The following is a 17,217-nucleotide window of genomic DNA, read 5'->3' on the forward strand; positions in this document are numbered from 1 at the left end:
ATGGTGTTGGAGTCGTGCCTGGCCGTGAGTGAACAGCAGGAAGTACAGGAGAGGACTGAGCACGCACCCCTGAGGGGCCCCTGTGTTGAGGATCAGCGTGGCGGATGTGTTGTTACCTACCCTTACCACCTGGGGGCAGCCTGTCAGGAAGTCCAGGATCCAGTTGTAGAGGGAGGTGTTTAGTCCCAGGGTCCTTAGCTTATTGATGAGCTTTGAGGGCACTATGGGGTTGAACGCTGAGCTGTAGTCAATGAATAGCATTCTCACACAGGTGTTTCTTTTGTCCTGGTGGGAAAGGGTAGTGTGGAGTAAAATAGAAATTGCATCATCTGTGGATCTGTTCACACACTTATCAAGAACATTTCTACTGCCTCTGATCTGGCGGACTCACCAAACACAAATGCTTCATTTGAAAATGATGTCTGAGTGTTGGAGTGTGCCCTTGGCTATTCATTAAAAAAAAAATTAATCAAGAAAATTATGCCGTCTGGTTTGCTTAATATAAGGAATTTGAAAATATTTATACTTTTACTACTTAAGTATCAAAAGTAAATGTAGTTGCTAAAACATACTTAAGTTTATTTCAAACCAAATACTTTGACTTTAAGTCAAGTAATATTTAACTGGGTGACTTTCCCTTCTACTTGAGTCATTTTCTGTTAAGGTATCTTTACTTTTACCCAAGTATGACAATTGGGTACTTTTCCCACCACTGCGATTAACCTTTTGTAAGAGAAATTAGAAGATTATGTTATAAATACTGTTATTGCATTAAATTATTGTTTTATGCAACAGAAGAGGGTTCTTAGAACACTGTCATCTGTGTGTGTTCTACTGAGAATTGGCCTCTGGGGGCTTAATGCTGACAGAAGATTTATGATGCCTTGGGTGGTAAATCTTAATAAGACCGCATTCCATAGCATGAGTTTGTGTTTTTATTCTGAGGTACCAGGGTCAAGATGGCAGAAGTTTGAGGGCTAGACCCTGGTTTCTACACATAATGAGAACAGTCTTTTACACCAGATACTGTCTGCTGTGAATTATTAGTATCTTTCATACGATTCCTAACCTTGTGACCCATTCCATACATCTGTTGTTTGTCATGAACATTCAGGAGGGTGTATCTTTGGTTAACATGTTTACTAAACTGCCTGCAACCTCTGACCTTTCCTCCACCAGTGTAGTAGGCCCTAGTTATCATGTTAGCCTCTTGCTCTTGTTCCCATAGAAACCCTGTTGTACACTTATTCGCTACCACATTAATTTCCTCCCTAAGTTGCAGCGATGAATCTGCTGACCCTGTCTTATTCGGACATGTATGGTCAAACAAGTCACTACTATTTTCAAATTCTAGTCTTTCTAACCATTTATTTAGCTCTTCTCATCCTTTTATTACCTGTCCTCCTAAACCTGAGCACTCACCTTGTCACGTCTTCTCCTGGTCCTGCTCCTCCTCTGCGGCACTCGACGTTGCCGGTTTACTAATCACTGGCTCTGACAACCATCATTATGCACACCTGGCAACATCGTTATGCGCACCTGTGCCTCATTATGAGACACACCTGGACTCCATCAACTTCACTGATTACCTCCTTTATATCTGTCACTCCCTTAGTTCCATTCCCCAGGCAGTATTGATTATATGTTTCATGTCCAGACCCTACTCTCGTTTTGTATCGGTCCATGTTCATCGCGTTATTAAACTCACCACTTGCTTCTCGACTCTGTTATAGAATACTGCCTCTACAAATGGAAGCAGCAGGAAATCAGAACATCTCCCAGACGGTCGACAAACAGGGATACCTACTTCGTCAACACCACGACCAGCTGGCGCAACTGGAGATGGCTATGGAAGAGGTTCTCTGCGGTCTTCAACGTCTCGAACATACCCGAGAAGTGTTGCCTTCAACTTGCGGAGGATACTCTACCGCCAGTCGACCCAGCAAGCCAGCATGCCAGTCCATTCAGCAGTCCACACAGGTCAGAGATGCCCGTTTGTTCTTCCCAGACAAATATGATGGAACCCCATCTAAATTCCGTGGCTTCCTACTCTAGTGCTCCCTCTATTTTTCACACCAGATGGGAGCCCCCACCACCGAGAGGTCCAAGGTTACCACGGTTATTTCTCTGATGACTGGGAGGGCGTTGGAGTGGGCTACAGCCGTCTGGAGGAGAGGAGCAGCTGGCTTCGTATGAGGGGTTCATGGCTCTGTTCAGAGGTATCTTCGATCATCCACTGGAAGGCAGAGGGGGGGTGTGAGCATCTACTTCAGGATGACCAGACTGCTGCCGAGTACACGCTCACCTCCCGGACAGTAGCAGCATCCAGCGGCTGGAATGAGCTGGTGCTCCTTAAGCTATTCAAAAGAGGACTTTGTGAGGAGGTCCAGACGGAACTGGCATGTCGAGAGGACAACACCTCCTTGGACACTCATTGGGATGGCCATCCGTTTGGATAACCTACTTCGGGAGCGTCGGTACCCTCATCGTTTCTCTCCCTCCCTAAGTGACTAGTCTGTATCACAGCCTGAACCCATGTAGGTAGGGGTCACACGCCTCCACGTGACGAAGCGACGGAGACAGCTGGAGTTCTGTCCCTATTGTGGTCAAGGAGGGCACCAACTTCAGCAGTGTTCGGTATGTCCTAACACGGGATCCACGAGAGCAGAGGGATGGTCACGTGACCATTTTAGTGTCGATCACACTAGTTGACTGTCCGCGCTAGTGGATTCCGGTGCCGCACGGAACTTTATTGACCAGACCCTTGTCTCCTCTCTTAACATCACCTTATACCCGCTCTCCTCTCCATTTATGGTTCAAGCCCTTGATAATCGGCCACTAGGATCCGGGACCATCATACACATCACACAACTCACCCTCATCCATATCCATCAGGAGAACATTCCCTTCATCATTAGTGCACCAGCTCACAAGATTATCCTCGGCCTCCCATGTCTCCAACGCCATAATCCCACCATCTCATGGTCGAGGATGAAAATCAGACTGGGCACCCGGATGCCGGAGGACCTGCTTTCCCGTCCCCTGTGGTTCCACGTCATTTGAAAGTCCTGTGGTTGCCCTTCAGTCCAATATCCCGGAGGTACAGTTGAAGTCGGAAGTTTACATACACCTTAGCCAAATACATTTAAACTCAGTTTTACACTATTCCTGATATTTAATCCTAGTAAAAATTCCCTGTTTTAGTCAGTTAGGATCACCACTTTATTTTAAGAATGTGAAATGTCAGAATAATAGGAGAGCATGATTTATTTCAACTTTTATTTCTTACATCACATTCCCAGTGGGTCAGCAGTTTACATACACTCAATTAGTATTTGGTAGCATTGCCTTTAAATTGTTTAACTTGGGTCAAATGTTTCGGGTAGCCTTCCACAAGCTTCCCACAATAAGTTGGGTGAATTTTGGCCCATTCCTCCTATCCGAGCTGGTGTAATTGAGTCAGGTTTGTAGGCCTCCTTGCTCACACTTGCTTTTTCAGTTCTGCCCACAAATTTTCTACAGGATTGAGGTCAGGGCTTTGTGATGGCCACTCCAGTACCTTGACTTTATTGTCCTTAAGCCATTTTGCCACAACTTTGGAAGTATGCTTGGGGTCATTGTCCATTTGGAAGACCCATTTGTGACCGAGCTTTAACTTCCTGACTGTCTTGAGAGGTTGCTTCAATATATCCCCATAATTGTTCTTCCTCATGAAGCCATCTATTTTGTGAAGTGCACCTGTCCCTCCTGCAGCAAAGCACCCCCACAACATGAAGCTGCCACCCCCGTGCTTCAAGGTTAGGATGGTGTTCTTCGGCTTGCAAGCCTCCCTATTTTTTTCTCCAAACATAACGATGTTCATTATGGCCAAACAGTTCTATTTGTTTCATCAGACCAGAGGAAATTTCTCCAAAAAGTACGGTCTTTGTACCCATGTGCATTTGCAAACCGTAGTCTGGCTTTTTAATGGCGGTTTTGGAGCAGTGGCTTCTTCCTTGCTGAGCGGCCTTTCAGGTTATGTCGATATAGGACTCGTTTTACTGTGGATATAGATACTTTTGTACCTGTTTCCTCCAGCATCTTCACAAGGTCCTTTGCTGTTGTTCTGGGATTGATTTGCACTTTTCGCACCAAAGTACGTTCATCTCTAGGAGACAGAATGCGTCTCCTTCCTGAGCAGTATGACGGCTGCGTAGTCCCATGGTGTTTATACTTGCGTACTATTGTTTGTACAGATGAACGTGGTACCTTCAGGCGTTTGGAAATTGCTCCCAAGGATGAACCAGACTTGTGGAAGTCTTGGCTGATTTTCTTTAGATTTTCCCATGATGTCAAGCAAAGAGGCACTGAGTTTGAAGGTAGGCCTTGAAATACATCCACATGTACACCTCCAATTGACTCAAATGATGTCAATCAGCCTATCAGAAGCTTCTAAAGCCATGACATCATTTTCTGGAATTTTCCAAGCTGTTTAAAGGCACAGTCAACTTAGTGTATGTAAACTTCTGACCCACTGGAATTGTGATACAAGTGAAATAATCTATCTGTTAACAATTGTTGGAAAAATGACTTGTCATGCACAAAGTAGATGTCCTAATCGACTTGCCAAAACTATAGTTTGTCAACAAGACATTTGTGGAGTGGTTGAGGAATGGGTTTTAATGACTCCAACCTATGTAAACTTCCGACTTCAACTGTATACCAGGACCTGCGGGAGGTTTTTCCAAAACCCGCGGTACCCGTCTCCCTCCTCATCGCCCCTAGGACTGTGCCATCAACCTGCTTGCAGGCTCTGCGCCCCTGCGCAGACTCATCTACCCTCTGTCGGTGGCTGAAACCAAGGCCATGGAGGAGCACATCCATGAGGCGCTCCAACAAGGTTTAATACCCACGTCCACCTCTCCTGCGTCTGCAGGCTTCTTCTTTGTGGCGAAGAATGATGGAGGATTACGCCCGTGTATTTATTAGAGGACTGAATGAGATCACCACAAAATACCGTTACCCTCTCCCGTTGGTGCCGGCAACCATGGAACAGCTCCACGGGGTCCGGTTCTTTACCAAATTGGACCTGCGGAGTGCATACAATCTCATCTGCATCCGGGAGGGGGATGAATGGAAGACAGTTTTCAGCATGATGTCTGGTCACTACGAGTACTTGGTGATGCCTTTGGGCTTAGTGTTCCAGGCATCGTCAACGAGGTGTTCCGGGACATGCTCGGACGCCAGGTGGTCGTGTATATCGATGACATCCTGGTCTACTCGGCTACCTTGGAGGATCAAATCGCTCACGTCCGAGTGGTCCTAGAACGTCTCCTGGCCAACGAACTATTGGTCAAGGTAGAGAAGTGTCAATTTCATTAGGAAGCTGTCTCCTTTCTAGGCTACCAGATCAGCCCGCAAGGAGTGATGGACGTTAAGAAGGTAGATGCGGTCAGGTCATGGCCAGTCCCAACCACAATAAAGGAGTTACAATGGTTTTTGGGGTTTGACAACTTTTATCACTGTTTCATCAGGAACTTTAGCACCATCGCCTCTCCTCTCACCTCAAGGGTGGGGTCCCCCTCCATCTCTGAGAAATATTGGTGACTAAATCCCCCTGGCACGCTCCAGCAGGGAAACTCCTCCCCCTTCCTGTGCCTCAGCGGCTCTGGTCTCATCTATCCCTTGATTTGTCACTGATCTCCCATCTGACGGTTTCACCACCATTTTGGTTGGTTATGGATTGATTCTCAAAATCCTGTCGTTTCATCCCCCTCTCTGGTCTCTCTACTGCTCTCCAGGTCGCTGAGGCACTATTCCAGCAGGTCTGGGGGGGTTACTGTCACGTCTCTTGCCTCTCCCCCTCTCCGGCACTCGACGTCACCGGTTTACTAATCACTGGCTCTGACAACAATCAATACGCACACTTGGCACCATCGTTATGCGCAACTCCGCCTCATTATGAGACACACCTGGACTCCGTTACTTCACTGATTACCTCCCCTTTTTTTCTGTCACTCCCTTAATCAATACTGCCTGGGGAATGGAACTGTGTTTCATGTCCAGACACTACTCTTGTCTTGTATCGCTCCATGTTCATTGCATTATTAAACTCACCAGCTGTACTCGACTCACAACGTCTGATACACCACATTATATGTCTATTTTAGTTGTGCGTTCCTCCTTTAGTAAATTGTTTCTACTGTTTCGTTTAGCGTACACATATAATTTCCTTGCGCAATATTTTTAATATTTTATATCTATTTTAAAACGCCCACACAAAACAAGCAGGACCCTACAGGAAAAGCAAGCAACAAACAAAAAGCAAAACTTAACTACTCATCCAATCCTTTTGCTTCAGCGTACGACCTCCGCTCTCTCCATTCAAAATGTTTATTTTTGTAAGGATTCCAGGGATCCCTTACCCCAAATTTATTTTTGGCACCCCTAGGTCGCTGAAGGCATCTACCAGGATTCCTTTAACCCCTTCACTGGTAGCCTGGCGTGTTGGCCTAGTCACAGTAAAGCCTGTGCATACGTCAAATCACAATTTAAAAAAAAAACGTATTAACCTGATTAACATAAGCGTCCATGCAGAGACTTCCCCATAGGACTGTACTCTTTGTTAATAATCCTGGAGACCACATTACTCCTGACAAATGTCACACTAGAACTCATTACGTACCCAATGTAATGAAAATAAGTAGTGTTTCCCTGATGCATGGCTCATCACATTGGCTTCTATGTGACTTGTCTCCTTTTTGTACCTCAACAGCTGGGTCAACACTCCCTCTACACATAGACAGGGGCGGCAGGTAGCCTAGTGGTTAGAGCGTTGGCCCAGTAACCGAAAGATTGCTAGATTGAATCCCCGAGCTGACAAGGTAAAAATTTGTCATTCTGAACAAGGCAGTTAACCCACTGTTCCTAGGCTACCATTGTCAATAAGAATTTGTTCCTAACTGGCTTGCCTAGTTAAATAAAGGTAAAATAAACATTCTTGAGGTACAAGTCTCTTTCCCCTGGGATCTATTTATCCACCGCCTCCCATCATTAAACAGACTTCCCCCTTGCCATCTCTTGGTCCTCTGTCCACGTGCCCCTTTGGTGGGCCTTAACATGCACTATTATATAATCCCCAGATTTTAGTATACCTGCTATTCCCATGTGGCCATTCCCATATTTCCCATGTGGCCCTAGGTTTCAACTTAGTCTGTTTTCAAAGTAATTCCTCTATTCATCTCCTACAATGGAATATCTTCAAATACAATTTTCTGTACATCTTTGTCACGCCCTGACCTTAGAGATCCTTTTTATGTCTCTATTTTGGTTTGGTCAGGGCGTGAGTTGGGGTGGGTATTCTATGTTTTATGTTGTATTTCTTTGTGTTTGGCCGGGTGTGGTTCTCAGAGTCAGCTGTCTATCATTGTCTCTGATTGCGACCCTACTTAGGTATCCCTTTTTTCCACCTGTGTTTGTGGGAAGTTGACTTTGTTTAGGGCACTTATCCTTTGAGCTTCACGGTTTGGTTTTGTAGTGTATTGTTTTTGTTCGGCGTCATTTTGATTTAATAAAGAAAATGTACGCTCACCACGCTGCACCTTGGTCCTCTCCTTTCAACAGCCGTGATAATCTTGTTGCTTCTAACAGGGCCTCTAATTCTCCTCCTACGAGCCTGTCACCTCACCTCTAGCCCTGCTTATGTCTCCACTCTTTCCTTTAATTATTTAACCCCATCCAGCATCTCTACCTTCTTATTTCCATCAGTACAGTGCATTTGGAAAGTATTCAGACCCCTTGACTTTTTCCACATGTTGTTACTTTACATCCTTATTCTAAAATGTATTGTAATGAAACAGCAGGGAGCAGGTCTCGAACCCTCGACCTCCTAGCCCACCACGCTGCACCGAGGTCCGGCGCACTATCGACTGTGCCGCAAAAGCATGCTCGAGCGGCAGAGTCGATTTCCGCGCTTATAAACCCAGGGTCGTTACACTACTCCCTCCTTTCAAAGAGCGCGTCCTCGCGCTAGCTTGCGACTTTACGTCTTACAGGAACGCGCTCACCGGCCAAGCACACGCACTGTCGTGGATGCGAGGTCCGATCACTTCTGACACCAGTGTAATGAAACAGCAGGGAGCAGGTCTCGAACCCTCGACCTTCTAGCCCGAGGTCCGGCGCGCTATCGACTGTGCCGCAAAAGCATGCTCCAGCGGCAGAGTCGATTTCCGCGCTTATAAACCCAGGGTCGTTACACTATTTTTAAAAATGTACCTAATCTACACACAATACCCCATAACGACAAAGCAAAATTATTTTTATTTATTAAAAACAGAAATACCTTATTTACGTAAGAAATTCAGACCATTTGCTATGAGACTGGAAATTGAGCTTATGTGCATCCTGTTTCCATTGATCATCCTTGAGATGTTTCTACAACTTGATTGGAGTCCACCTGTGGTAAATTCAATACACAAACTCTTTAGAGTGGTTTATTGACATTTTAGAGGTGATAAGTTGGACAAATTGGGTGAAAACAGCAGAAAACGTCCTTCTCTTCAGGACATGAAGCCATTTCTTCAAAAGTTGTGGGTCCTTGGGTAGGCCGATGTTAGTTTACCGAGGAATTCTTCTTGGAGACAATTCGTACAGCCTGACGCTATACAGTTTGTTTGAATTACTACTTGTTATTGTCATCATCGTTGTCTTCACCTGACATCACTCTCTTCCATTCACTCTCTGCGCGACAACTCAATACCACGGACAATTAGCTGATTCCTGCCAGTGACGCACCGGCGTCAGTCGTTACTATGGCAATTCAAAATGCCGCTGACCGTAGCTCAACTAAACCTTGTTGACGATCAAAATACTAAATATAGAGATTTTTTAATGTTAAATGCACGTTTAAGATTAGTGGATTGAATACATCTCTTAGATTTACTTCCTGAAGTGTTTCCATTCCCCTTTAAGTGATGCTCTGTTTCTGTTATTTTTCATGGTTTTAGAATTTGATGATGTAGGCCTTATTGGAATTTATTTTCCAACTGAATGCCTAGGTCCATTATTCAAGGTTTACCAATGATTACATTGTTATTCATGTAGGTACAGAATAACAATCAAAAACTTACTCTGCAGTAAGGACAATGTAATAAAGTTTATATTCACCTTCACCCATCAGTGCATGGACATTGTACTGGAGTTGTACTGTACTCAAATTAGCATACAAAGCAGATCAACTCCATGACCACCAGTAGTCTACTGTAGCAGTCTGTATCCACTAGGATGAGCTCTGTCTCCAGTGTTACAGTTTAACAGACACAGAGACTGACTTGTAGTCATGTAATTTACAAGAAGAGTGTAGGGGTTGTTTTACAAGAGAGATTTGGTCAAAGACCGTATGAAGATAGGGGAAAACCGCTTCTTCGATAGAAATCCAAGATAACACTTGTAGGCGATGTCATGGCGACGTTGGCTAGCAGAGCTCATACGTAGAGAAGCAAGTCATCGGATCTAATGGGCGTCTCACGCCGAACTGCGCATGTGCAGGCCGTCAACTCAAAGGCACTGCTTCGATATAAACTTGTTTTTGACGAAAATGAAAACGTGTCAGTTCATCACTTTCACGAGGTTGCTGTAATAACAGGTTCAACTACTTAAGAAAATGTCTCGAATCTAGGTTGTGCCTTTTGATTTCGAGAAAATTACCAACTAATGAAGATTTTCTCACTTCTCTCATTGACTTCTCAAGCCCCAAACCTCGGCATGTTCTGTTTAGTCTATTTCAGAAGAGTTCCTGGAAATCTCGCGATGTTGCGCCTCTGGGTTTAGAAACTCTGTGATTTTGTCTATAAAACAGGGTGTAACACCCCGTCTACATCTTGGTAAACACATATACGTATGTTGTATACCTGGCTTCTATTTTGAACATCTTCTTGTAATTTTTGTCTGTTTGACATCCATCGGCAAACTTCGTTGTCTTAAGGTAGGCTACTAACCCTTATTTAATTTCAAATGTAGGCTTAAATGGTTGCTTAGCAAAACCTTTACTGGGCAATCATTAAAGCTACAATCCGTATTTGGTGAAACTGGCACGTCCGATTGTGATATTACAACAACGAAGAAGTTACTTCAAACAAAACACCGTTTTTTTCCATCGGACATCATTGCAACAAAAAAAACACTGCTGGACGCTCCTCTCCTCCGTTTCATCACTAAAACAATATCAACGGCGCTGGCGCTGTTTCACCAAATGTAGATTCTAACTTTAATTGATCTTTGAGAAATAACATTGTCCGTCCCTCCAGTTATTATGGTCTACAACTGAGGGATGGGACGAGGGAAATGTAATCCTTCTCGAATTCTAAAGTGCTCTAGATGCCAGGACTGACAGTCCATGACATCTGCATTATAGTTTTAACCATGTTTTTAATCAATACATTGCTTTTTTTTACATTTACAAACAAATAAGCGTTTATTTCGCTTATTTTATTTCGCACATTTTGATAGCCATAATGGCTTCAAGTCTGTTGTCAATCAACATTGGCACATATTATTACCAGATTCCTCTTTAAATTCTGCCTTCCAGAATCCATCTTTATTTACCTATAAACGATCAATAAATCTATCAAACATATTGGTTCAATCAGATGTGGTCAGAGAAAAGAGACATTCATAAAAGGATGATTCCCTTGTACCTCTTGTAGCGCCATAAGGAAATGTTCGTTATAAGGAATAAGGAAACGTTGTTGCCCTCAGACTTCTAGGACCTATGAGATAAAGTCATGTATAACTTTCACTACTAAAGGAGTTATTTATATGTTAGTGTTCTTGTAATGAGAAATAGTTTGGCAAAACATCTCGCGCCTTGAAAGTACGTCTTGGAGAACATAAATCTACGATTAGACGTCAAGACATCACCTCGCTAGTTGAGAGACACTTTATAGAACACAGAACACAATCATTCTATTAATGAATTGCGTTGCGTTCGGATCAAAAACGTTCATCCACCAAGTAGAGGTGACCATGACAACAAATTACTCCAAAGAGAAGCCATGTGGATGAATAAGTGACATTCTGTATCTCCACACGGTTTAAATGAAGAATGAGATTTCCCCACATTTAGACCGCTATACAAGAACACTGTCCATATCAGATTTTGCATATAATTTGAGTTGCCCAACATATTTCTTAACGGCTTTGCCTAATGTCCTTTCTGGTGGGTTATTTCATGAATTGACATTAGTGGGGCGATTTGACACACGGGGCGATTTGATTTGTGAGTTTCCCATTAGGCCCGCCCCCATACCCTATAATTCTGTATTTCTTTGTGATTGTAACTTGTATACAGGTAGACCAGAGAAGCCACATCCCTGATTGGCAGATGAATGGCAACCCTGATTAGAAGCACCTGCTGCTCATCGGTTCTTTACAAACGTTGTTTTGAATTGGAATAAAGTTGTACCTAACCACCGATGAAGGCTGTAAAAGCCGATACATTTGTGTATGCTATTCCTGATGCAGTGAAAATAATTTAAAACATTGAGTGATCTTTATGCTATAATCTACTGAAGCATTGTTGTGACTTCAAAAGCACTTGAACGCAATCATATCGTATTTACAACTCCCCCAACTTGGAAAGAGATTCAGAGGAAGACAGCATGACTACTACTTTATACTGCCAGCACCATTTCACTTGAACAGACAGATGAGAAAATTGATTTTCACCATCAATATGTTTTATTTTAAACTTTTATTTAACTAGGCAAGTCAATTAAGAACAAATTATTTACAAATGTTTATTTACAGTGTTTGTAGATTAGAATTATTGTCTCAAGGTATTAAAGAAACATAATTAGCCTTGTTTGATTTTCACCATCAAATTTTATTTTTTCCCCCCCAAACTTTATTTAACTAGGCAAATCAATTAAGAATACATTATTTACAGTGTTTCTAGATTAGAAACAAAGAGGCTGGTGGCAGTTATATTGTCTCAAGGTATTTAAAGAAATTACAAAGTTAGTTTTGTTCGACCATCCTGTTTAGTCATGCTGTTGGGTCAGAGTTGAGATGCATGTTTGATCACAAATACCTTAATAGCTTCTACTGAGGCTAAGAACACATTTATCAAAACAAAATGTAGTCGAAGCAGGCACACACATTTTCTTCAGGAAACAGTACCAAATAAATATACAGTACAGAAAATACTGTTTCCAGAGCAAAAGCATTCACTGTCTGTTTTTGGTTATTTTCATATCTCATCTCTAAGAAAGTCAGAGACCTTCAAGATCAACAAGAGAATGGGTGGAGATAAATCAAAAAACCGAGCGGATAAGGCAGAGAAAGACCTCAATCAAACCAAAACGGAAAAAAAGAAAGTGAAGAAGGGAAAGACGACTGAAAACGATTACAACCAACTCCTTGCTAAGAACGTGAGACTGGAAACAGAACAAAAGATGGAAGAAGAACGAAGACAGGAGCTCGAGAAAGAAAGACTACAATTAATGGAACACAATAGACAGCGAGAGAGGGATGAAAGGACCAGGATTAAGCAGGAAAAAGAGATTGTAAAAGGAGAAGAGATTGTAAAAGGACATCAGAACACTGTATAAAAAAAGGGCATAAACTGTTTAATTTATCCACAAAATGTATTATTGAACAAAGCACACAATCATTGTAAACTTTTAATATCCACAATTGCACTGCCTGTTTTATTTTCCTCATTCTGTGTTTAAAGGGATAGTTCACACAAATGACAGTGGTTTTATAATCCTGTTTGCAGTCTTTGGTTTTGTTTACCTGGCTGCTGCCACCAAATGCTTTTTCAAAACCAATGCCTGTCAATATCTGAGAATCCTCTGTAGCTTTGCAATAAATAGATTCTATTGATGCCTTGTCTGATCTCTTCTCTGACACGTCACACCTGACACAGAACAATCCAAACAGCTTATTCAGGACACTTATAGGCTGGCATTCAATGCATGCAGTATATAAAAAGTACATGTATCTTGACCAGAAGCAGTATGTTGGCCCAACCCAGCCTTTGGCCAGTAGTGAAGCCCCGGATGTTTTTGGTCCAGCTCCGACCCTTTTGATGGTATTATTATTATTATGAAAAAAATATATACATTTCAGTCTGAGTTTTCATAACCACACATCACTTGCGCTATGCACATTTTAATGACTAAAATAAACTATCCAATATACTATGCTTGGCAGTAGCAGGCACTGCAAGAAGCCCCTGGTGTGACTCAGTGTCTGCTGTGATTGGTAGAGATATAACAAAACAGTGGACCGCTCTCATCCCTTGACCCCACCCCTACAGCACTGGTTAGATGTCAATCCCATCACTCAGTAAAATGCCTCAAAATAACACAGCAAATATGGATACTCCAGAATTTCTTGCGAAAGGCAAATAAAGTGAGCAGGTTGAGGCAGTAATAAATGCGGTAGAACAGCCAGAAAGTCAAAATGCAGCAGCAGAGTTAGCCACAGGTTTGGCGGCAGCTAACTAGTCTCCATCAGCATAAGGGTAGGCTAATGTTAATAAATTAGCGTTTAGTATCCTAAAGGCATTTGATGTGAGTTTGAGTTATTTAACAGTATATTTAGTGAATGGGAAAGCTAAGAATGTTCATGATATTAGGAAAAGTAATTATTTCCAGAGTGTATTGGATGGGTTTCGTTTCTGTAGCTAGCTAAATAAATAAAAATAAATAAAAGCTGAGACCGAAGAGATGAGCAAATGTTTTTCTGACTGAAGCAGATATCTTCTGACAGCCCCCCTGTGGACTGAAGCTGAACTTCACTCCAACATATTTAACCCTTTTAAAAATGAGCAATGTTGGTGGTAGAACTAACTAAATGAAATCAATCATAGGTCTTACAACCTATATCATTCTACAAGTAAACATGATTGGCTCATGTCTGTTATTTCCATGGAGGCTATGTAACTATTTGAGGTGTTTTGCATTAGCATCGAATAGCCCCAGCAATATGCAACTTTTCAGGGAAGTCAGGAACCAATATAACTCAGTCAGCTGGGAAAGCTAAGGCTAACTTTTTCTTTCAAACAGAAATTTGCATCCTGTAGAATTAATTCCAAAAAGTGTTGGGACACTAAAGTCCATGGAGAATAAGAGCACATCCTCCCAGCTGCCAGCTGCCCTGAGGCTAGGAAACTCTGTCACCACCGATAAATCTACAATAATCGATAATTTCAACAAGCATTTTTTTTCTACGGCTGGCCATGCTTTCCACCTGGCTACCCCTACCCCGGCCAACAGCTCAGCACCCCCTGCAGCAACTTCCCCAAGCCCCCCGCCCCCCTGCTTCTCCTTCACCAAAATCCAGACAGCTGATGTTCTGAAAGAGCTCCAAAATATGGATCCCTACAAATCAGCTGGGCTAGACAATCTGGACCCTCTTTCTAAAATTATCGGCCGAAATTGTTGCAGCCCCTATTACTAGCCTGTTCAACCTCTCTTTCGTATCGTCTGAGATCCCCAAAGATTGGAAAGCTTTGGAGACACTAGACCCAAACTGTTATAGACCTATATCCAGCCTGCCATGCCTTTGTAAAATCTTCGAAAGCCAAGTTAACAAACAGATCACTGTAAATAGCACACCCAGCTACCTCATCCCCATATTGTTAGTTATCCTCTTGCTCTTTTGCACCCCAGTATCTCTACTTGCACATCATCATCTGCACATCTATCACTTCAGTGTTAATGCTAAATTGTAATTATTTCACCTCTATGGCCTATTTATTGCCTTACCTCCCTACTCTTCTACATTTGCACAAACTGTATATAAATTTTAATATTGTGTTATTGACTGTACGTTTGTTTATGTGTAACTCTGTGTTGATGTTTTTGTCACACTGCTTTGCTTTATCCAGGTCACAGTTGTAAATGAGAACTTGTTCTCAACTGGCCTACCTGGTTAAATAAAGGTGAAATAAAATACAAATAAAACTGCCCATTATTAACTTGAAATAATAATTTTAATTAGTCATTTAGCTACTTACTTTTTCTATTGTTGCATTGTCGAGAGGTGAACCTGCAAGTAAGCATTTCATTGCACTGTGTACTCCATGTTTATGACAAATAAACAAACTTGAATTTAGACCAGGGGGAGGGCAGCCAGATAGAGAGGGGAAAAGATGGCCAGCTATGTGGTTATATTGTACACTGAACAAAACGATGAAAATACATAGGCCTTTAAATTGTGTCCTCAAATGTTTTGTCATCTAAAAATCTCACATTAGCTGGTAGAACTGACGAGGTCTTATAACTCATTCCATTCTACAAGTACATTCGGATTATATTCATAAAGCCTAGGGGGCTATGCAGCTTATCTGTCGTGTTTGGAGTTGTGTTGCGCTGTTATGTGAACACTTGCATTTTTCTTTAGTTGAGTTGACCTGGTTGTGTCAGTATACTAGGATAGGGCTGTAACGGTACAGGTATACCTACCAAACCGTTCGACACGGGGAACACTGTTCAGTCCGCACTGTGAACCTGAATGAATACTAAAAACATTTTAAAAATAATAAAAACGCCATGCCTACCGTGCGTTGTATGCCACTGCCTCGTGTGTAAAGCTGAAAAAACTTTGTAGGTTATTCTGTTAAAACAACTACAATTTATGCGCACATTGTAATCAAAATGTGAATGTTAACTGACGGATTTAAAACGCTCCTTTTGTGAGGTGCAGCCGGGAACTCTGGAGATGGTGAGTGGTGGGATCGATAAACCAGAATTGGAGGATCCTCCATCGTTTAAATCTCCCGTTTGGGAACATTTTGATTTCACTGTCGATTACAACAGCGACGGACAGAGTTGTGGAAAAAATGTTAATATGTTCTCCACTGCTCAACGAGAATAGCCCAGAGTGGCGCGTGTAGCTTGTCGGCCAATCACAAGTCATCAAAGGGCCACTACAGTCATAGAGCCTCCGTCTGGTACTAAATAATAATATTGGGTGATAAATAACCTAGCTATGACAAGCTACAAGTTTGTATTATTGCGCAAATCGGCTTGTTATGGTTGGTTTCTATTTCTCCCTGCCCTCGTCTTCTGTGCGTTTTACGGCAGACAACACCCCAAAAGGTGTACTGCCGCCACCAACTGGATAGTTTGAAAACCAAAACATTTAAATAAAATAATGTCGTAAATAAATCCATACGTAATAGTGAAACTAACTTAATCCATCCTAATAAAAATAGTACATTGCCAAAACAAACAAAACTCCCACTTCCTTCCTTCTTTTAATTCTCCATATCTCTCTTCAGCCCAGCCTCACATTCAATTCGCGCATATATGTACAAAATGTATTTCAGCAGATTTCGTGCGTTTTTGTGCATTTTTGGGGTGGTTCAATTCGTTTGAAAATACACGAATTTCTGTGCTACTTAATTCGTGCGAAAATACACGAATTTCTGTGCTACTTAATTCGTGCGAAAAGACACGAATTTAACCAGTAGGCGACACACAAGCCGTTGCAACAACCATAGACGCGATCGCCTGTATTTATTTATTTTACGTTATGAATATATAGATATTTTGTCTTTTTTTAACCATTTAACCATAAGAGGTTATATATATATTATCTTTATTTAATCCCTATTAAAACATTGTGGTTTTATGCCTATATGTACTGTTTTCGATTTTTCTGAACAGACTTTTCAGGATAGAATGAATGTAAGCAATGCATGATGGTTAATGTTGTTTTATTCGGTTGTAGTTCCATGTATTTCTTAAAAAATAAACGTGTAAACCATTTTTATTGAACAGAATGTAACTGAAAATACAATGGCAGCCTTGCCATTGTCCATCAATAACAAAACGTTTTTTTTTCGTATAACATTTGGGGAAACGTATGCAGTCATTGTAGTCTTACATTTTGTTGGCCAACCAAAATTACCAAAACGTTAACCCGTAATAAGGCTAGGGTGGCTGAGTGTAAATACATGGCTCTGAGTGTAAGCACCTTTTCACTAGAAACGTTCTTGTGTTCAAATTACCGTCAGTGCGAAATAGCTAGAAAGCCTTCGTATTTCCACTTGGCTGCACCTACGGTTACGATAACGATAAATCAAGTGCAATACCTGCGTCGACCTGTGTCGAGCAGCAAAACACCGGAAAGCTTCTAGCCTACCGGAAAGTTACAAGAAGAACAAGAATAGTTACCTCATCCGGTCATGTGACACTCTGGATGCCCCCTAAAAGTAATTTCAAC

The 17,217-nt window shown here is 42.0% G+C and overlaps 1 long non-coding RNA gene across 1 annotated transcript; it reads left to right on the forward strand.

Annotated features, from left to right (window-relative positions):
• The first annotated feature begins 9,740 nt into the window (after window positions 1-9,740).
• Window positions 9,741-12,866, forward strand: LOC129868021 (uncharacterized). The gene is made up of 2 exons (XR_008761712.1): window positions 9,741-9,961; window positions 12,245-12,866. It is a non-coding gene; the product is annotated as an uncharacterized LOC129868021 (long non-coding RNA).
• The last annotated feature ends 4,351 nt before the right edge of the window (window positions 12,867-17,217 follow it).

This window comes from Salvelinus fontinalis, chromosome 13 (genome assembly GCF_029448725.1).
Source record: "Salvelinus fontinalis isolate EN_2023a chromosome 13, ASM2944872v1, whole genome shotgun sequence".
In the NCBI taxonomy this organism is placed as follows: domain Eukaryota; kingdom Metazoa; phylum Chordata; class Actinopteri; order Salmoniformes; family Salmonidae; genus Salvelinus; species Salvelinus fontinalis.